This window comes from Sturnus vulgaris, chromosome Z (assembly GCF_052056855.1).
Source record: "Sturnus vulgaris isolate bStuVul1 chromosome Z, bStuVul1.hap1, whole genome shotgun sequence".
NCBI lineage: Eukaryota > Metazoa > Chordata > Aves > Passeriformes > Sturnidae > Sturnus > Sturnus vulgaris.
Window position 1 is genome coordinate 18,955,602 of NC_142283.1, and position 22,081 is coordinate 18,977,682.

Here is a 22,081-nt window from a genome sequence, read left to right on the forward strand (position 1 = left end):
TAGTTGAACTGTTGTGCTGCATTTGGCTGGGGCAGAATTAGCTTTCTTCACAGTGGCTGGTATGGGGCTATATTTTGAATTTGTGCTGGACACGGGGTTGATAATACAGAGATGTTTTTGTTATTGCTGGGCAACGCTTACACAGAACCAAGGCCTTTTCTGCTGTTTGTACTTCCACACTGGTGAGGAAGTTGGGGGTGCATAGGAGGCTGGAAGGAGACACAGCTGGGACAGGTGACTCCAACCCACCATAGATATTCCAGAGTGTGTGACATCATGCTCAGTACATAAAGTGGGGGGAAGAAGGAAGGCAGTAGTTGGAGTGATGGCGTTTGTCTACCCAAGTAACTGTTAGACATAATGGAGCTCTCCTCTCCTGGAGATGGCTGAACACCTGCCTGCCATGGGAAACAGCACAATAATTTATTGTTTTGTTTCGCTTTGCTTGTGTGTGCGGCTTTTTCTTTCTTTACTGAACAGTTTTGACCTCAATACATGAGTCTTCCAGCTCTTAGCCTTCCAATTCTCTCCTCAGCCCTGCTGGTGGGAGCATGAGTGAGTAGCTGCCTAGTGCCTGATTGCTGGCTGAGGTTAAACCATGACATGTAAATAAGGTAACTCAAATACACCAATTTGAGAAAACAGCATCCATAAAAAAGGCTAACTTTTGGTGGCTTCTACTTGCATACGTTCATATTTTTGCAAGATACAAGTGATGTCCTACAACTTCTATACTAAAACCAACATTTTGAACCTAATGTGCCATATTTCTTTAAACTCCTCTTCAACAGATCAGAGCATCTGGTAGACAATAGACATGCTTTAGGAAAGCCTAAGAACCAAGTACAAGGTAGTGTTAAGTCATTTGCTATCCATGTGCCTCATGCGAAAGCTTGCCCTACCATAGTTCCACTTAAATGAGAAAAAAACCTTGAACTCCCATTTTGCTTCGATTATCACTACATTTGGTGACACAGCCACAGTCCAAGCTAACAAAACAAAGGGCTTTGGATCTCACTCTCCCTGCTTATATCATCCTTGAGTCTTTCATGGTAAGCCAAAAATAATTGAGGGCAGGTGACTACTGTCCCATGAGTCAGTGCAGATGTGGCACACCACATTCTCCCCACCCATGCCAATTCAGGCTGCATGACTAAAGCTAGCAATTAAGAGTACAAAACAATTATTCTTCCTGACATCATCCCAGCCTCGGACCATAAGAGCTTCCTTTCACCCTGCCTCTGCTTCACTGTTTTCCTCCAACCATTTCCCAGGCTTCATCCTGTTACAGTTTCAGGGTAGAATAGTACAAGTCCTGAACCACGAAAAAGGCTACATGTTTATTTTATGAGTACCTGTTCCACCAGGAGCCAAGGAATACCTAATTCTACCAGTGTAAAAGTCTGAATAAGCAATAAGAAGTATGCTTGATCCTCCCATGCTTCAATAGGAAGAAAAACCGCTGCAAACCTTTGAAGGCTTCTTTTATCTTCTGGGACTGGCTGGTCCTGCAGGCAGGGATATAGCTGACTTTTAAAAGTATAGCCACAAAAGTAAGAGTTAACCTAGGAGGCTGCAGTTGAGGATCTACCCCACATTTTACATCTTTCTGCTCTACATGCATGGAGGAGGAGGTGACTTGTTAGCCAGAGTTAAACCCAAAACTTGCAGAAACCTCAGCCTGTCAATCACAACCATTGAAAATGCTTTAGGTTTGAATTTTACTAGAACTAGTATGAAGAGACAGGTAATTTTGTTCTTTGCTAGTACTTGTGAGCTCTGTGGAGTTTATCAATAGCAATGGCATCTACTGAGCAATGAGCTCTATCTGCTGTCTTCACCATTTTGTCTACTTTAGATTTTGGGACAGAAACTGTATCTTATAACAGGTTTATATAATTACTTAAATCCAATTTCCAATCTTAATTAGGAATGTAACGATGAACTATTAATAATATTCAGAGCAGCATTAATCTATCCCTGCTTTTTCACTTGAATGGTAACAGGAACTAGACCATCAGGGAAATAAATTGAAGACAATTTAAGTTTTGAGAGAAATGGCAGAACGAGCTTGGGATCTGCATTGCTTCAGTAGTTTGTGTCTAAAGAAGATCCCACGGAATCAGGAAAAGGTGGGATGGTGGGCCTACTTACAGTCTGATAAAGTAAAATACATGCAGAGAACATCACAGGACTCACACCCCAGTGCTGAGCAAATATTTCAATAAAAGTGCCTTCAACACAACTTAAAAGAGGGGAATGTCAAACTCTAGTTTAGGCATCTTGCCTGATAAACACAAAAATTGAATATACCCTATATCCCACTTCCACCCTTAAAAAGCATTTTCCCATTCCCTCAATGGCAGCCAAGCTGGATCAGAAATGAACTTCTTGCACCAGGGGTCAGATGTCAATGATACTTTACTGGGTTATGAAGACTGAATAAAAGTCAAAATGCTCAATAAATAGTTGCTGCTGACCAGCAAAACCAAGTTGTAGTCATGCTCCTCTGAAAAAAACCCCACGACTTTGCTCTGTGTGGCTTCACTGTTTTGCCAGTGCCAACTCATCTATCTGCTGGAATAATTATCAAACTGTTTCACAGAGAGTGCCATAAAAGAGACTTCATTCTCACTGAACTGTAAAGTTAACCCAGGGAATCTCTGAACCTTTAGAAAGGGATGTCTTTTATGAAAATTAACTGAGCTGACTATGCTATAAATTAAAAACAAATCAGGAACTAATTTTTCAATTCTGCGCAAAATCGAAACTTTTAGAGTGACAGTTGTATCTTTAAAAGTTTTCACTAAGATCACACAATAATATCCTGAGGAAAACTAGAGCAACTTTTTTCCCTCTCTACAATATCAGTTTACAGCTGAACAACAGAAGGGTGGAGGAGGAAATTCCTTTATTCTCACCTTCCAAAAAAAAGTTCCTTTTCAGCAAGCTTAGTACAATGAGTTTGTCATCAATTGTTTGCAGGAAACATCTCACATTTTTTCCTTCTATGCAATGAGTTTAATCACAGAAGGTTGACTTAATTTTATAAAAAAAACAAGGCAAAGGAAAGGCAAAAGCTACGATCACATAAGAAATCAGAAATCCCACCAATCTCAGTGAAAGAACCCACACAATGCTCACAGAAGATCCAAACAATGTATAAACACAAGACCATAGCACCACAAGGAAGAAAAAAATAACAGCACATGGGTAGCACTCCCACTTTATGCCGGGACTAACTGGAGTTTGTAAATACCTTTTTAATTTTGTTTGTTTACTGGTCCTGTGAATAAACTGCTTGGTCTGCAGCAACAATACTGCAACTAGCAAGAACAAGAATTTAAGTGCAAAAATCAAACCTTTACTCTTAGTAATTTCTTTAAGAGGTTTTCTAGTTTTTTTTTCTAGTGAAAAGCTATTTCTTATGCAGCTTCTGCTAATTCCACTGACGGAGTGCAAGCCAACTGCTGCTCTTCCATGGAAAGCTCTGGTCTTTCTTTGAAAAAATCAACACGAATGCAGTAACAGCTGTTTGAGAAGGTTATATTCTAGAAGGAAACAGAAAGGCATGGATGAATTGTGCTTTTTGGCTGTTTAAATCAACTCCTGTATAAGCCTGTGTCAGATGGCACCCTGGCACTTTACTCCCCAAAACCAGGGCACTGCTCCTGGTTTATCCTTGGGAAAGGGGAAGCAGCACTCTGGGAAGAGACCAGCAGTAAGATGTAGCCTTCAAAGTCCTTTCTTGGAGTCCTGCTCTAGAGGAGGGTTATGCATGCCATGTGTACCCATCTGATGCTGAAAATGCAGATACAGGGCAGTATTAGCAAAGTGAAAAGGCTTGCCTGGTGACTGCATTCCAGGAAGGCCTTAGTAAATGTAGGCAATATCTCAGGAGAAGCTGCCCAAGGTACAATGTGAACAGTGAGTCAGGCTGAAAGTCTGTCGTGGTGACAAGGATCAAATCTTTTACTCTGTCACACCACCAGATCTGTATTAACTCTCCAGCAGCTCAGGCAGCTACAGACACTCCCTGGCGCAGACCTGGCAGGAGAACTCGGTTCATCTGACAAGGTTCTTTTGGGTGCTCCCAAAACTCAGACCTCTTCCCTGAGGAAAATGACTCAACCTTCCTCTCAACGTCACACAAATCAAACAGTGACCAGAACTGGGAAGGAGTTAGGATATGTACTCTTTACTCTTATTTCGGCTCTTGACATCCAGTGCCAACAAACTTTAAAAAAACTCTCATGTAACGCCAAAAAAAAGAGAAGCAAGCAAGAAACAGGCTAAAGGTGGAGGGAGGACACAGGCTGCCCTGCAGAACAAAAGCCCAGACATTCAGAAGTGAGACAGACATTGCAAAAGCAACCTGGACTGGAAAACACAAGAGTTGCCCCCTCCCACTGAACAAGGGTCTGAACCAACACCATTGCCCTGGCCAAACTAACCTGTTTGGTTAGTACCCTGAGCAGAGCTGCCTGCTCCAGGGCAATGATGCTACCCACCATCTCCTTCCCATCACAGATCTCAGGAGAACCAGGATCCTGCCCTGCCACTCCCAAAGACAGCTATTTTTCGCTGTTATCCTTTTAACAGCCAAACCAAAGAAACTCTGGCAACACTGTCACAGACTGTGGGAAATACTGAGAGAGACTAATAACATATTTCTCTGTTGTGTTTGTTAACACAGAGAAAAATCATACGGTCTTCTCCTGCCAAACCATTCGTATTAACTGAAAGCTTGGGCCTGGGATTTGAAGGATTTGGGTTTGGAAGAGGGATAGCTTATTTCAGAGCTTTTCAGGGAAGGTCATAAGCCTCAGCACCTGAACAAGAACAACAGAAGACCCAGAGAAGTCATTCTTTCAGTCTCATCTGGTCTTTACAATACATTCTGAATACAAATATTTTTGTTAGTTTTTAACTCTGCAGCCCAGGAAACATTTTAAAACTTTAACGATTAAAAAAAAAATTACAGTTAACAAGCCCAAACTTGTTATCAGTGAAGCTGCTGTATAGTTAAGTAAAATAGGATCTTATTAATATCTGAAAGCTGCAGGAGAAAAAAATTTGGTTTTTGTCTCTTGCAATATTTTTCCTATCACTCTATGGTAAGCTCCATATCAAGCCCACATAATCGAAGTAAATATGAATTAACTAGAAAGTTTCAAATATTGTTCAACAGCATGAATGAACTGATGTCCAGCAACCGAATACACACATAAAATCTGTTTCACCAAACCAATGTAAACTATCATCTAGCATCTAGTCTCAAATGTGAAATAAATGTAACAGAGGCCTGTTTCCATACTGCCCAGTTACTTGAAATGCCTGACTAGGAGGTACCTGAGAAATTTTGTGAGCATGACCCTCTACAATAGAGGTCCACTGCTGCTGGAATCCACTGCCATATTCTTGAGGAATGAAATCATCAAGTCACTATAAAATCTTGGCATCCTGCATCATGCCTAGCAAAGTGAAGTTCTCCTGCTGTGAAAATGGGTCCCCTTCTCTTCTTTAAAACAGTCAGGCACACTATTTCAAACTCACATTGGCCTTAATAAAAACTGCAAGCCCTTCAGTATCTCCTTTTTTCATTTTTCTCCTCCCTTTGCCTCCAAAGGAAATAATTCATTAGATCCAGCAGCTAGGAAGATAATTTAAATGGCATGATGCATTTCCCAATGCAGCTGCACTCTGACAGATTACTGATTCCAATGGGATATTGGGCAAAGCACCCATGTGCATACAAGACATTTAACTACAGAGTCAGTTACCATCCATAAAATACCACTGTGTCCTGCTGCTACACTTCTGCTAAACTTACAAGTCCGCACGATGCACAGCCAAAGCTGGTAAGAACCTGCAGGTGTAACTTGGCATTTTGGTGTTCAGATGTTTACTGTTGACTCCCCCAGTCTGGACCAGCAGTTGCATCTGTGCCTGGAAGACACAAGCCCTCAAAAAGAAGGCGTGAGCAGTGAACCCTGGCCTGATGTTTCACGTCTTCTGCAGAAGTGTCAGCATCTGCAATGCATGGAACACAGAAGAACCAGTTCTTCACACAAAACTGAGTGGGGCTCGACCTGAGCCCCAACCCTGCTGCTCTCCAGAGGTTGTGCACTGTTGTGCACTCCTCTCACTCTCTTTCTTACACACTCACCACCATTTTTAATAGAAATTGAATGACAAAACTTATGTATTCTTTTTTCTTTTTTGCCTCTGGGTTTCTTACCAGTATCTAACATGAGGACAGGCACAACCACACGTTACCATCTGCACCTGCAGGATTCCAGTTTTATTTTCCTTTCTGCAGAATACATCCCAAAGGCATGGGAAGGGGAATGCTTAGAAATACCATGTATGTGCTCTTCTGCTCACAAGGACCTACACTCCAGGTAATATCTCGTTGGAAAGTCCCTTTTTTGACAGTTCACTCTGCCAAGAACTTTGGGAGCTGGCTTGATTTGTCCTCAAAAAGTCAGGATAATACAGAGTCTTGGAGCATGCAAGAGAACAGTCCTATCATACTTTTCTTCCAGAAAGAAAACAGGTTTCCAGCAGGACACAGTTTAATACAAACCCTATCCAGCTTGCCACAGCGAAGTCACATCCCATATTCAGGCCAGCAAGATACACTGACTTGCCAGAGTCAACAAGAACAGTAGGCAAGGCTTGCCCGACAGCTGAACTCCTGAGTTTTCCACACATCCCACTAGGAGCCAGTGAAGAATAACGAAATTCTGCTGTTGAACTGTTGCTGCTATACAGATGGAACCCCTGAATGATGGGAAAGCCTGGGGAATGAATGACAGGCAGAATAGCCTAAAAACATTTTATTCAGAGCAGAAGTTAGTTTGATAATGGCATCTGACAAAAAGACAAGAACAAGGAACTTCCCCACAAGAAGCATTAATTCTATTGCAGTATCTTCAGTACACTTCATTCTGAAAGACTGAGCTAGTTTGGCTCAGTAACCAAACATCATCTGGAATCCAACTCTACTGCTGACCACCAGAACCCAGCTCCAAGAAATAAGCAAAAAGTCTATGGAAGTAACTGCCACCCAAAGCTAAATTCTGAGGAGTCCTGATTATGTGCAGATCTTATCACAAACTGGCTTCAGGACTGTCTATGTATGTCAGTAGCTGTTGTCAGCTTTCCAGTGACAAACTCCAAATGTGATTTTTTTTCCCCTAAGGGTGATCCTCCTAGAAATTTCAAAATTACCTGAGCTATCTCTAAGTTAATTAGACAGAAGAAGATTTTTCAAGACGTTTAAGGGCTTAAAATATACCTCAAAATGCCAAAAATGTCAACTAATCAAAAGATATTTTTAATTTGAAGCGAGAACTATTTGCTAAAAGTCTGTCAATATGCACTCTGAGCTGCTGTGCCATGCCACTTCTGTTCTCATTAACTCAATTGATAAGCACACTTGATACATCAAAATGAGCATAAAACCAGGCCTTACAAATGTATCACTCCAGAAAGGCAGAGGCAACAGGACAGGGGTGTTCACAGAACTCATAAAAAATGCTGTTAAAAGGTCTTATTTTCAGAAAGTGAATGGACACTTCTTCAATCTATGTTGGTTCCTCTTTTAAAGCACATTTCAAACTTTAAAGAGCTCCCCAAAATTGTGGCTGCTGCTCGCCTTCCTCAGAGCTGCTGTTCACCAGAGGTTCAGAGGGGACTCATGGATTTGAGAATCAGAGAGGAAGAGGGAGCTTTCATTTGCAATAATGTAAGAGGAAGTTAATATGTCTCTGTTTGACATTTTTAAATTAAACAAAGCCAGGAATTGAAACAGAAGAGTGTAAGTGAAAGTACACTTACATAACGCAGTGATGGGAAGCGTTGTGGAGACTTGGAACATCAAATGGATGCAAGATAGGCTCAGGCACCTATCAAATCAAAGAACAGCATCTACAGCCAGCACAGGTTATTTGTGCTACTCTTTAGATTTAACTAAATGATCAAAATGGTTGGTTTGTTTAGCCACTTTCCAGTGATACACTGACCAGGGTGTTCAGTATATGCACTGCTTTCACAACAGAAAAATACAGAACTGTCATAAATAGTTTTACTGTTGTTGTTCTAAGGGCCTTTTCCAATCTAAATGAATATATGACTCTATGAAAATACTAAAAATACACAAGCAAATGGAAAAGTAACACTGTAACTTTAGCTCAATTTCTCTTTTAATGATCACAACCAGCAGCAGGAACAAGGAACAACGAAGAGCTGGATCAGTCAGAACCATGCTGCTGGAAACATGCCCTGGTGTGTCCCTGTCTCAGCCACACGCTGTGAACAGTCAAAACAACATGGTGTTGAGGCCTGAATGTGTTTGCACTCTCCTCATGGCTACACTTCCTACTAATGCACCTGGTCCTCCAGGTCTTCCTTGGTATTTTGGCCACAGTCGTCCTCTCCTAAGTGCGAGCAAGTTGTGCCAGTAAAGCATGTCTTGAAAACATAGGGGACAATCGGAACATCAAACCACGGCACAAATCACAATGATTTGTTCACCTTGCATATACTTAGTTTTAAAAATCAGGTTAAATGACTCTGGGTTTATTGATAGTAGTTCCCATACGAGCATGTGGGCTCTCAAGAGCACTGCCAGCAAAAACCTCTTCTTGCACTTACCCTTGGGGCAGGGTAGCGGCTAATAGGGAGCTCTAAAATTGGAAATAAATGACCTATTTCTGAGAAAAGCTGATAGAATAATATTTAAAGGTTTGAGATTGGCTTCACACTGTCTTCCATACAAGGCAACAGGAGAACTGTGATAAACTCCTAACAGAATGGAATTAGAGAGACAAAAGGTCTGTACAAACCGACTCACCAGTTTTAACAAAAACAATCTTTACTTCTTTACTTGTGCAAGCTCTATTAATATATGTACATCTATTTAATTATTTCATGAGATTCCTATTTCTGGTCTGTCATCTTCCTGCAACCTGCCCTAGAAGAGCAATTTTAAAAAAAAGGGTACTTCTTAAAAGTGAAGCTTTTTCAAAGATAGGTGGATCTGGTTTGCATCTTAGCAGTTCTGTTAGGGAATTCTTCTCAACTGGCACTACTAAACTTGTTCCACATTTAATGAGACACAGAAACAGGGCACGCCAAGCATGTATACAGATGGTGTTGCATTTTTCCCTGGAGTGCTGAGGAAAAAAAGGCTGTTATTAAGCTCAACTCAAACAATGCTGGTGTCAATCAAACCATGGCTGTCGCAGACAATGAGGCACATGATGTCCACTTCAATTCTTAGGTTTAATGGTTAAAAAATAACATTCCTGTTCTCAAGTATCTGTCCCTGAGAAGAACTGTTAGGAAGGAAGCTGCACATGTCCTCTGGTGCATTTGCTGCCAGGCCCAGTCAACCTACTTATTTACCCAGTGATTGAAGCAGTGGTGTTTGTGGGTTTGGTGGTGTTTATTTATCTGCTTGGTTGGTTTTGTTTGCTTGTTTGTTTTGGGGGGTGTATGTGTTAATTCTAATGTGTCACCCGTTTAAAGGTATTTTTAAATTAACATGATAGGAGATTTCTTTTTTTTTTTTTCTATTTTGTTAAAGTGGTCAACTTTAGCAGCTAGAAAGGGAATAAATGAGATGCATATAAGCCACCCTTCCCTGCCAGTACTACACCCATTACACCCTTATAAACTCTTCCTGATTTATGCATAAATTATACAAACAGATGTTAAATAAAGCAACACAAAAACATGTAGAATAAAGCTGGTAAAACACAGAGAACCCTTGTCTTCTGAAGTACATATGGTGATGTGAATTTAGTAATTTATACACAGAGTTTTCTGCTCTTTTCCCCTTTTAAACCCAGAAACATGAGAGAACAGGAAAATTATGATGCCCAGAGCCCCAAAAGAAATCAGTGGAACCAACAGATTCTAGAGGAAAAAAAAATCCAGAGCTTTGGAAGGATTCTTTCCCCCTGGATCATGATTCATCTCTTTAGTCAATTAAATAAAGATGGAAAGATGAACAGGATACACTTTCATGATTCAGTAGCACATACCAAAGTTTTCCCTAGAGCTTGTGCATGTCTTTTAAAGCAATATTCCTAACCTTTCTAATAGATGTAGATATGTTTTGGAGGAAATCTGATTTATTTTAAATACAATATTGTTTTTCTCTGTTATTAATAAGTGATTAAATAAATCATTCTCTGCCAGTATAATACCTAGGGAAAACTCTCACTTTGTCACTACATCACATGTAAGTCTCATATTAAGCAATGCAACACTTGAGTCTTGTTACAATACAGTATTTTAATAAAATTTCTGAGGAATTATTCTGAAGACACAGTTCTCCTTTCTCCTGGAAATCCAGTATCTTACCATCATCAAATAAACAAAAAGTGTACTCTGAACTCTCGGTAATGATAAACTTAAATAAAATTATCTATTTTTAAACTTAAGGATGTCATGATTTACAGTTATAATGAATTAATGAAGGTTATTCACCACCAAATATAATAACAATTTCAGCTGATAACCCAGAATTTTAGTATGATAAAAAGTATCTTCTTTTTCGTTAATTCTGTCAGAATACCAGAAAATCCAAGCACCATGAATGCAATTACTTGGGAAACAAGCCTGCAGTAGCAGCTGAAATTACAGTTTCAAAATAGCGTGTTCGAGCGAAAATTGTGGAAAAGCCCTGAAGATTGTCCAATGTAGAGAAGAAAAATGAGAAACAAGAATCTGTTTTACAGGTGAAAAACTTCAGCACTGATGATTCACACTTGTCTTTCAGGATGGAGTGAGATACACATGTGGCCTCCTGACGTTACTGTGTGCAATGTGTATTTTTTAAAGCTTTGTACACATTTCAGTGCTGAATAGCCATGACAACTCTTAACTGATGACTGAAAATACTGGAAGGGCCTTGAGATACCATCTTAGACATCATCTAGATTCCTGCAGTCAATACAACGACTATGATGACAGGTTAATGTTAGGTTTTTTAAAACCCCAAAAATTCCCCATCTGACTCTGTAAAAATCTTTCCCATTTCATATTAATATGGGGATAGTTAATGTTGCCAACTACAGCTGGACATCTTTCATTTTCAGATGGCTGAGATGGAAACTATTCCTAATTGACTTACCCCAATAGGAAGACTGCAAGGTTTGCTTCCTCACTGAAGACTAACCACCAGGATCATTCTCCAGGTCCTTCCCCATCAAGCTGTACTGTGAAATACATTCTTAGCAGAAGAAGAATCCCAGATAGGAGAGTTCACAGAGTATGGACTTTGCTCAACTTCAAATACTAATTTACTGGAGCACTGCACACTGAAGTCTTTCAGTTAATTAAGCAGATAAGACTTAAAATTTGGGGGATGTAGAAGAAAAAGAGCACCATTTGGCATACAGCTCAAAGAAAACGATGTAAATTATAGCTATAATGGCATCTGCTGGCATTCATTCAGTGCTGCTTAGCTATATTTCAAAATTAAACTTAATTTTACAGAATTGTACTCTAGTTGTCTAGGTCAGCAGTCAATTAAAGACCATCCCTCTACAGAACTAATGTAATATTTAGGTAAGCCAGCATCATCATCAATTAACAGGCTAACATTTTTTTCCACCATAATTTGAATGCCAAGCCTATCCACATCAACTTCAATGGACTTGGTCCTAGTGGGTGGGAGTATTGGAAAAGACTTTCCTCAATGAATTATGAGTCCAGAAATTCCTAGGGAAACTTCATTAAGTTTTGGCATTTAAACAAATACAAAGAAAAATCAGCCTAAAAATGGGAAACCAGCAATGAAAATTGTATCAAAATAACACAGACTTGAGGTTGAACTCTAAGCATCCGAGAAACAGGGTGCACATGACAAGATTCAGCACAGCCTACTAGGAGAAACAGCTGCCACAGCTTTTCATTTTTTAAAGGAGGGGTGGGAGGAAGAAAGAGAGACCATTTTGGCAGCTCGAACAACCCTCTTTATCCCACAACCATAAATGCACTGCCCGTCAGTTGAAGCCAGAACTGCCTGAAAATCAGTACAGCAGCACATCAAAGAGAGAAAAATCACACTGTGAAGAGTAACAATAGGGACAGTTCTAGATGTTGCTTTATGTAGCTCTTCTTGTCTTGCTATAAATGGAGTATCAATAGCAGTTGCTAAATCAGCAGGTGTTTCCAGTAGCAAAAGTGAATTTTGCAGTTTAGACAAGACAAACCAGGCATGAATGGAATTATCTTATGATCAAAGTATACATCAAACTGCTCAGGATTCTGCTGGCTGGACTTTTCATGCTGTAAGTAATACAATCCTGTATTCTTAACTTAGCCAAAAACTCTGGCTGAAGTCAACAGGAGTTTGGAGCAATTTAAAAGGACTGCACACACCCCTTCCTACAGAAGCTGCACATCCATAGAGAAGGGAAATAACCATCAATTGCTACAAGGGCTATTCTTTACTGGCACTATTACAAAATATCTATAAATATGGCTTAATTTACTTAAGAGCTCACCTGGGACTTGTACTCTTTGGACAGCTAGGAAAACTAATACAAAAACAAAGTATCAGTTGTCAAAAGCCAGTATCTGTATGTAACATTTTAAATCTCTGAAAACTTTCTTTGGCAGAGGCTACGGCAGGACATTAAATGGATTGGCATTCAAATATAAAATGAAGATAAATCGATAAAAAACACTCAATATTGAGTGGTCAGAAATGCTTGCAATGAATACACTTAAATGAACACAATTTCAGCTGTAACTTCTACTGTGTATAGACACATAAAACTGCGATATAAAGACATGAAAAAACTTGCAATACTTAGGGAAAAAAACTATAAAAGATACTACCATACATACATACATTATATATATATATATATATATGCATATATATATATACAGCGCACTATACATAGACACATACATACACGTACACTATAAAAGATACTGATGTATATACACAACTTTTTGGAGTTCCTGAGGCTGCTGAGATCCTGAAAACGTAATAGAGAAATTGAAATAAATCCCTGCCAGATAGGCAAAACCTCTGCAAAACACTTACACAGCATGAATACAAACTGACATACCAGAGCTATGAGACAATGCTAGAATCAGAGAATATTACAACGTTGAACTGTTAATCACCGCTCATAATAAAACAACATGTTTGTTTCATCGGTAAGATCACAACGGGGGGAATATATCGATCTCTTCTAACAGCAGGCTGGTACTTGTACCTAATGTACATCTTCTGGGACCCGACAGGCAATTCATCTTAAGATGAAAACCTAACTTCAGTACGATGACTGCTCTTTAAGGGTAATGATTAATGTTATCAGGAACTCCAATACTGGTACACCCACAATAGCTACAGGCCTGCTCACCTCAGTAATAATTTCAATAACTTTTTTGTAAGAGACACCAGTGTTTCGGAAGTTTGCACTGCAGTGGTCCTCAGCAGAGGCCAAATAAAAAATAAATAAAATATTTAAAACTCATGAACTCGCTTTGCTGTTACAGAGGAATCTAAAAATAGAAATACTTGGAACGAAGACACAGGGGATTTTCTGTTCAAAAAGGGGAGTCCAGGAAATTTTCAGATCGCCATGAAAAACACATGCTTATTAAAAAATAATTACGTCACAGGTTTCTCAGGATCTTGCTGAACCCCCTCCACACGCCCCTCCATCCCCACAACCTGGCCGTCTCCCACGCACAGGGGCCGCCCCAGGGAGGGCAGCGGAGCCCGCCGGGGCCCCCCGGCCGCAGCTGAGGCGGGGGCAGAGCCGCCCCCGACCCGCGCCCCTCGGGGGGATGCCCGCACAGACCCGGCTTTCTGCAAGCGCCCGCCCCGCTCCGCCGGCAGCTCCCGGCGGTCCGGCCTCCCCCCGCCCGGGCTGCTCACGCCGGGGCTCCCACGGGGCGGGCGGGCACACCGCGCCGGGCTGCCGATGGCAAAGGCAGGAATGCCCCCCTTCGGCATCCCCTCTTTCCTCCTGGCCTCTTCCCTTCCGCGCATCTGCATTCTCCTCTCCTCTCATGCTCTCTCCCTCCCCGCGATTCCATCTTCCCTCCTCGCTCTTCCCCTGCCCCTCCTCGTACCTATACCAACACCTCCTTACCTCCCCCGCCTCGCCCTGCCTACCCCCCTCTCCCCTTCTCCCTCTCTCCCGCCCGCAACCCGCCGAGGGCCAGCTCGCCGGAGCCGCAGCCACCGCCGCCTCCCTTTCCTCCGCGCCGGGAGCCGCGCTCACACACACACAGAGGCGGGCAGACAGACAGACAGACAGACAGGCAGGCAGACAGACGCCGCGCGGACACGCGCATCCTGGCGCTCGGAGGTACCTCATCCAAACCGCTCCCGCTCCTCGCGGCGTGCGCTGCCAGCTCCGCGCGCAGCCCCGGCACGTCGGGTCCCCCTTCGTCCTCCTCCTCCTCTTCCTCCTCCTCTTCCTCCTCCCCCACTTCCCTCCCCGCCCGCCCCCTTCGCCGACGCCGAAAGAGGGGGGCAAAGCCGCCGCCCGCCTCGTCCCGCCCCGCCCCGCCTCGTCCCGTCGCGCCCGTCCCGTCCCGTCCCGTCCCGTCCCGCGGGGCGAAGCGCTGCCTGCGGAGGCTCCGCGACCGCCCCCGCGGCCCCCGCCCCGCCGCGCTCGGGTTACCGTCCGCCGGCGAGCCTCTCCTGTTACGATGCCCGCGGCGGGCGGGAGGGGAGGGAGCCGGGACCGGGGGGGCCGAGGCCCGTCGAGAAGGAAAGGAACGCGGCCCCGCGGCTCGCCTCCGGGGAGTGCACAGGGCGGGAGCTTCAGTCCCCCGCCAGCTCCGGGGGTTTCCAAGCCGCGAGTTTCGGGCTGTTGTCTTTTTGTTTGGTTTTGGTTTGATTTTCTTTATCGGTGGGGGAGTTTAGGCCGTTTTGGTTTTTCGTTTTGGTTTGTTGTTTTTGTTTTTTTAAATAGGTAATACTACTGTCCTGGGCTGCTTCAATGTTGCCTTGAACCCAAATACGCTTGCATTGATCTGCTATCCTTCCTGTGAAGAAGCTCTGCCTTTTATTTTTGGTTTCAATACAAACTTAATTATCCCCTCAGCTCCTGTGCTGGAGATGAGGAACAACTAACCCTTTCTTTGAGCTGGAGATGAGGAACAATTAACCCTCTCTTAGAACTGATCACGGGCTTGTAGATCTCCACTGTAATCTCTGTACATCGTTACATTTCCCGGCTGAAGAACTGTATCTTGCTCTCATGGGGACCTTTGTCCAAAGATTGTCCTGTATCTCTTACCATCCTTGATGCACTCTTGAGCATGACCCTTCTCTAATAGATCTAAATTTGAGTTGAAGAAGTACACAGGATTTAAGATGTGATCAAACCATGGATTCATACAGTGGCACAATATGTTTTTCCTTGAAAATACTTCATGAGGAACTTTTGAGCACAGGAGGTGATGTTTCTATGGCCTGTCATAAAACCCTGAGATTTCACTCATCAGCTCAGAGCCCACCACTTTTAATGACTATTTGTCTATGTGTGTCATTTTACATTCACTTATACTGGATTTCTGATATTGAACATTCAGTCTCGTAATGTCCAGGTACAATTCTTCACAATCTTTCCTCTTATTACGGCCACATAAATGCATTTTGATGAACTTTGCTATTTGACTTCATTCCCAGGTAAGGCAGAGTACACTGAACAGCACACATTGCAACACTGACGCTTGCAGAACTACACCATCCAGCACCTCCCTCTATTGTGAGGACTGGTGATTTATTCCTATACTTTGAATTTTATCTTCTAGACAATTACGGAGCTATACCAGGGCTTTCCCTCTAGTTGTTTTCTCTGCTTAGTCTCCTTAAAATCCTTTGTCAAGAACCTTTTAGATACCCGGCCTGATATGGAAATTAGATCACCCTTATCCACGTTTTTGTTGACCTTTTCAGAGACCTCCAAAAGGTTTGTTTAAGGCAGGACTTTACAGCAGCACTGTTGACTCTTCTCAGATAGATTGCATTAAGTGTCCTTTAGTTCTAACCCAATTATCATCTCTGTATTTGGACAGTACAGGCATGAGGTTTGCAAATCTCTAGCTCTCCAATCTGTATTGAAGTTTAGTGTTCCGTTTTCCACCCTCCACTCCTCAGTTGCCAACGTTTTAAATGGGAGGTTACACGCTGCTATTGATAATTCAGTTGCTGCATTTTCTGTTGAGAACTCAAGGACACAGATGCTCACACAGAGGGCATGATTGCTACCTGAATGCTGTGTGATAATGAAAACGATTTATAATAAAAGCTAATGGTATAAGGAAACTGAGGCACATACAAGTACACATGTAAGTGCAGACATGTATAAATGGTGCTATAAATGTAACTAAGAAGCTATCCTAATAATCAACTACACGTGGCCACAATCCTTTTAGCAAATATGTGTCTGAAAGCACACAAGAGTATGGTACAGACAAAAAGCCCCAAGGTCTTTGACCCAGGGAACTGCCTGCCATTCTCCCTACTGGCAGCCATCTGTTTTCTCTTTTTCAGACTTTGCTGTAAATTCTCTGGACAAAGGATGGGCTTTTTAATGAACGTTTTTTACTTGCCACTAGCGGGGCACAAGAAGGAGGAAGAGAGATCAGGGATGTTTCAGCTGCACCATCTAGGAATGTCCCCAGGAATGTCTGCAATGCAGTTATCTGCCCAAAGACAGAACTCCTAGCCTTTGTCCTTCTAGGATAAGGTGCTAGAACCACAGTACATCCTCATTCAGCCTATTTGCAGAGAGAAGACAAGGGAGAGGGAAGCAAAGGGAAGCTGCACCTGTTCATGGACATGCATTGCTGATCCTGCCCACCATCCTGCCCTGCAGGCATGAGAGTCTGTACTCCCACAGATAGGTATGCCATCCAAATGGCAATATGGGGATGTGGAGGAAAGAGGAAAAGGAGCATGGGAGTTACATCCTTTTTGTATGTGTCACAGATCTGATCAGCCTTTATTTGGTTTTTAGGAACTTCAGATGCTAGAAACAGAATAAGGCAGTTATCAGAAGGGAGGAAGGGAAATAAATTAGTGGTTTCAGCTTATGGAAACCTTCAGAACCATGCAGAAAGGTCCCCTCCAGGCCTGAAAATCATAATTAGAATAACCATTGTCAAGTTTCATGCTTTCTAAAGGCCCCAAGTTTTGGAGACTGGCAGTACTGAACTATGGAGAAAAATCTGGAAACAAACGATGCTACACTGTCAGAGGAGGAATTTCAGGGCTCCTCTTCCTGGGTTCACACCTCTCTATCTTATTGTTCCAACAATTACTTTCTGCCCCTTTCCTGCTTTCTGGCTTCATACAAGATTGGACCGATGTATTATGACTGCAGCAGAGATTTTCTTCCATTAGGTAAAGCAATGTCACAAATGAAACTGATGCAGTTTGTTAATGCTCTGTAATTTTTCTACAGCATTACGGAGAGCTTCAGGTAGGGGGAAGGAGGAGTTAATCTTTGCCAGAGTGCAGTTTTCCCTTATTTTTACTGTAACGTTGAAATACCTTTACCTAGACAATGAATTTCAAGATTAGTATTGTACTAAAAACTCTGAAAAGAAGAAGAAAATAAAAGTAGCTGCATTAACCAAATATTTGTCAAGAAAAATAGCTATTTTTAACACTCACATGACAGTTCCTCATGTCATTCTATTTCAGGCCTGCTTTATGTGCTTCTGAAATGAAAAGGTATTATCCCCAGTATCACCTCATTCCTCCTCCAATGACTGAGAAATTTACATCCTAAGACTGTGCTGAAAATGTTGGAAAAATTGACAAAACCAGATCCCGAGATTAATGTGGAGTCTTGGAGAACATCAAGGAACTGCAACTGTGTATCTGAGCTTCCGCTTGCAGGGGACTGCAAAACTGAGGATGTTTTTCTACATCTGCAGCCTGTGGACATGAGGACTAGTGCCACTGAAGTCAGTGGCAATGGCAGGTGCTCAACATCGCTGACAACCGGGCCATGTGCTTATGTGAAACCTTGTTATTATACAAAAAGATTCTTATTCCTGGTCTTTTTATCTCTGCCATACAAACTGACCTAGTTTACAGTCTGCCTCTGTACAGATGTGTGCTCTTCCATGGGCAGAAAGAGGATGGAACCATTGCCAACAAACAGTGCCTGGAGTTAGAAAGGGGAAGAGACACAGGGTGGCTCAGGATGGGGAGATAAAGAGAAGGAAATGAAAGAAAAAAATATGTTTGGAGGAGAGGAGAGGAGAGGAGAGGAGAGGAGAGGAGAGGAGAGGAGAGGAGAGGAGAGGAGAGGAGAGGAGAGGAGAGGAGAGGAGAGGAGAGGAGAGGAGAGGAGAGGAGAGGAGAGGAGAGGAGAGGAGAGGAGAGGAGAGGAGAGGAGAGGAGAGGAGAGGAGAGGAGAGGAGAGGAGAGGAGAGGAGAGGAGAGGAGAGGAGAGGAGGCTGTATCAGTATCTGCTGCTCCTGCTTTATCCAGAAGACAGAGGAGGAATTCAGAGTCTTTGCTTTTGGACCCTGTCAGTATAGGGGAGCCTGGTTTCAGTGAGACAGATTTTCTTATTGTTATGCAGTGAACCTTCAAATGAAGAATAATTCGGAAAGGATACCTCTTCCTATTAGAATTTTTTTCAGGCTGCTGTTTACCGGCCAGCACACTATTCATGTTCTCTATGAACTCTAAAAGATGCTGAGAGCAATGCAGAATAAAGAAAGGAAGGAAAACGGTATGGTAATGATGCTGAATATGCCAGGCACTTTTATAACATTTATTAAATGAAATGCAGTCCTGAAAGGTGATGCTTGATTTGGTAGCCTCCACACTGAATATGAAAAATGAGTTTTGCTTGGGATGCAGAATTTTAAGTGTCAAAGTGACTGGCTGTCAGAAATTTTGTGATTAGATTAATTTTCCTTTCCTTGTGGTTCTGGTTATTTCTTTGACTGCAGAAAAACATGGAGATGAGCTGGATGGGGGAATGCACCAGCTTGTAATAATGTGTGTGAGATGAAAATGGTACTTCAGTGTATTCTCTGTGCATTTATAAAGCTAATGAATGCAGAGATCCACCAGTCAGTTAGCAGAAGAGCTGTAGGAAATTTGGAGGTCACATTCATAAATGCTTTATATTCAGTGCAGGGATGAAATGTTGTGAATTACAGAGGCAGGGAGCTGCTGGTAGAGAGCTGACTGGAGATCCCTGTTCTATTCCTGTCATTGCTGTTGATTTGTGATGTGACTGAAGGCAAGTGACTGTCCCTTATTTGTCTATATAAGTGGATGAGTTTTAGGATAGGGACTTCCAGTTAGTGGGAGTTGGAAAACGTAATAGGACCTCCACTGTGGCTAAGGAGTTCAAATAGAAAAAGTTAATACATAGAATGAACTTAAAAATTCCTTTCTGAAGTAATTCACCTGTCTAATAGGCTCATTTACACACATCTATTATGTGCTGGAATAGCTTGGCAAGATCTCTATCAGCTACTCACTACATGAGTAATCTCATTGGCTTAAATGTGACTTCTTGAGTGAGTAATGTTTTAGTACTGCTCCATAAACTAACTGAGTCACCATCAGCTTACAAACTACGTGTTCAACCCTGCGAGCACTTACCACACAGTGTAATGTGTTTTACTGCAAGCAATTCTGTCACTGGAGTAATACCCAGTAGTAACTGTGTCTGTCATCCACTCCCACGTGTACAAGTTACTCTGTTCTGCAGTTGAAAAACCAGCCAAGTTTCGCTGCCATCGTGTTCTCTTTGATTCACGGAAACTGTTAGTTTCCCTTCACAAGAAATCCGAAGAAGTATTCAATACTTCTGGTATTGTAAGGAAAAAAAATCTATTTTATTGAAGCTTCCAGGAATGCCACTGCATAACCAGCTCTTGGATCACCCTCAGAAAAACGCAGTCATTGCAAATCTGAAGCTGTAAAGGTTCACTTAAAAGTTCTTTACCGTCTTGCTCCAGCTAATGTTTCTGCTTTGATTCCTCCTGCCTTATCTTTGTCTCATTGTACCCTCGTCCACAATAGCCCCTGTTTCTTTCCTCTATTGTGAGCTTTGTGACTCCTTTCAGTCTGCTCCTTTTCCTAAGGGTAGAAAAAATATCCCATTCAGTAGTATCCCTCTTTTATTCTACAAACTCCTCTTTCAAGTCAGCTTCATCAATAACACCAACATAAGGCAGTCCTGAAAGATATTTTGCCCTGTCCTGCTTGCCTGATCATCCTCAGGCCAGTAAGTGAATCTCTACATATTTTTCGAATTACTATCTCCATAGGAAGAGCTATGTAAATATAGCACGACCTATTACCACAGCATTACATATTCCACATTTATATCAACCAGTGGGGCATGATAAACATGGACTACAGTACTTCAACAATTATGTACAGTTGCATATTGTTCCTGCAATAGAAGGGCATAGCAAAAAAGATTTAAAGAGCAGTCATTATTTTAGAAATAGGGAACCTCTGTAACTCTTCTATACAATACTTGAATAGCATATTCTCACAAAAAGCATTTGTTTGTGAACTAAAGAGCTTGATTCAAAGCCTAGTGGAGACTCTTCCAATGCATTCAATAAGCTTTGGATTAAGTCCTTCCTGAGGAACAGATGCAGGCTTTTATTCACTACCAGGGAAACAATAAAAACAACAAGACAAAGAATAAAGTTGTCTACAGAGAATAAAGCAGTGTTGTCCTGCGACAATTTAAATACATTAGTCTCTATAGTTAAAAGAAAGTACTATAGACTTGCTCAAATTGTTTGTGTAGCCAATTCACAAAATGTACAGTCCAGAAATGTTGAAGTGTCTGCACACAAACACCCATACATAGAGTATTTCACTGATTATTCAACTTTGTAGTACTTGCAAAAACTGAGTTATAAATATAACTATAAATTCCAGAAGTTCAAGCAAGGATAACACAGAAATAATTTGTTACCGTTAATCATCAAAACTGTGATGGAAGAAGGAGCTGAAAGTTTTTTTATGCCATAGCTCTTAGAGGGACCCGAAGTGTTTACTGGGACCTGGATTTGAGACAGGCTTTCCTTTAGTAAATTTATCTCATTCAACATTGCGATTTCTTATCTGGCCCATGATGTTATCCAAATGCAAGCAATAATAGGTGCTAATGTGCAGAGACCTCTCCTGCCCCTGAAGGAAAAACTGGGGCCAGAGTCACCTCAGGAAAATAGTCTGATAAGAGAGATAAGCAACCGTGGGAGATACCGGAGAGCGACTGAAGTAAAAGTGACAGCAAACAAGAGGAACAATTAGCAGAAATTGAGCTTTAGCAGAAACCAAGCTTTAGCAGAAACCAAGTGAGAACGTGGGACTTGAAGCAGAGAAAAATATGAAGAGAACAATCAGACGCTTTCAGTAGGCCTGTGTAGATCCCGTGAAGAAATCTAGTGATTAAGGGTGAAAAGTATGGTTTTTGAAACATGAACCTTGCATGAATTTATGTAGAAAGTAGAAATTGGAAAAGAAGCCTGATTAGAATAGATTGCAGTTATAGCCATAAAAGACCTTCAAAACGAATATATGGAGAGAGACAAGGTGGATTTTGAAAGAACTGAGGAACTGTTAGTGTCTGGGGCAATAAAGTGTGATGAGCAGAAAAGGACATTACACAAAACTTTAACCAGGAAAGGAAAAAGAGAGTCAAAAGCTGACAACTTATACTTTACCAAGCTACTTCTATAATTATTAAAAATAATAGCATTTAAACTTTATCTGCTCATATTGCAATGTTCCTAGCCTTTTCAGCTCACAATTAGCAGCCTCCAAAACAGGTCAGTTTTCTTAAATTCTGTACATCTAATTGCTAGGCAAAGCCAACATGGTAGTTACTTCTGATCCAAACATGAACTAAGGAGAAAATCACATTTTGTCATGATATCTTTTCCTGGAGAATTACCACAGATTTGCTCTGACAACGATGAGGAAGAGAAATCCTTCTGCCTTTGCTTTTTCTCCTACACGGGGAGCCCTGTCAGCCTCCAGTGACTGAAATCCCTACAACACAGAGAGAACATC

At 41.8% G+C, this 22,081-nt stretch overlaps 1 protein-coding gene and 1 long non-coding RNA gene across 11 annotated transcripts in view; one reads left to right on the forward strand and one right to left on the reverse strand.

Annotated features, from left to right (window-relative positions):
* PALM2AKAP2 (PALM2 and AKAP2 fusion) overlaps positions 1 to 22,081 on the reverse strand; it is a 264,493-nt gene that overhangs the window by 79,796 nt on the left and 162,616 nt on the right. For 2 of the 9 annotated variants that reach the window (XM_014889231.2, XM_088156665.1), the window contains exon 1: positions 14,362 to 14,459. The exons of 5 other annotated variants lie outside the window; for them this stretch is intronic. The gene's annotated coding sequence lies outside the window, so the exon portion shown is untranslated. Of the gene's footprint in view, positions 1 to 11,149; positions 12,446 to 12,527; positions 12,548 to 14,361; positions 14,460 to 22,081 lie in introns of those variants that run through there. 2 more of the 9 variants (XM_088156666.1, XM_088156667.1) reach the window with 2 other exon arrangements.
* On the forward strand, positions 13,950 to 18,063 carry LOC148219720 (uncharacterized). 2 transcript variants are annotated; one of them, XR_015799543.1, is made up of 2 exons: positions 13,950 to 14,357; positions 17,711 to 18,063. It is a non-coding gene; the product is annotated as an uncharacterized LOC148219720 (long non-coding RNA). The 2 variants fall into 2 exon arrangements; XR_015799542.1 differs by lacking the exon at positions 13,950 to 14,357 and adding an exon at positions 14,867 to 16,908.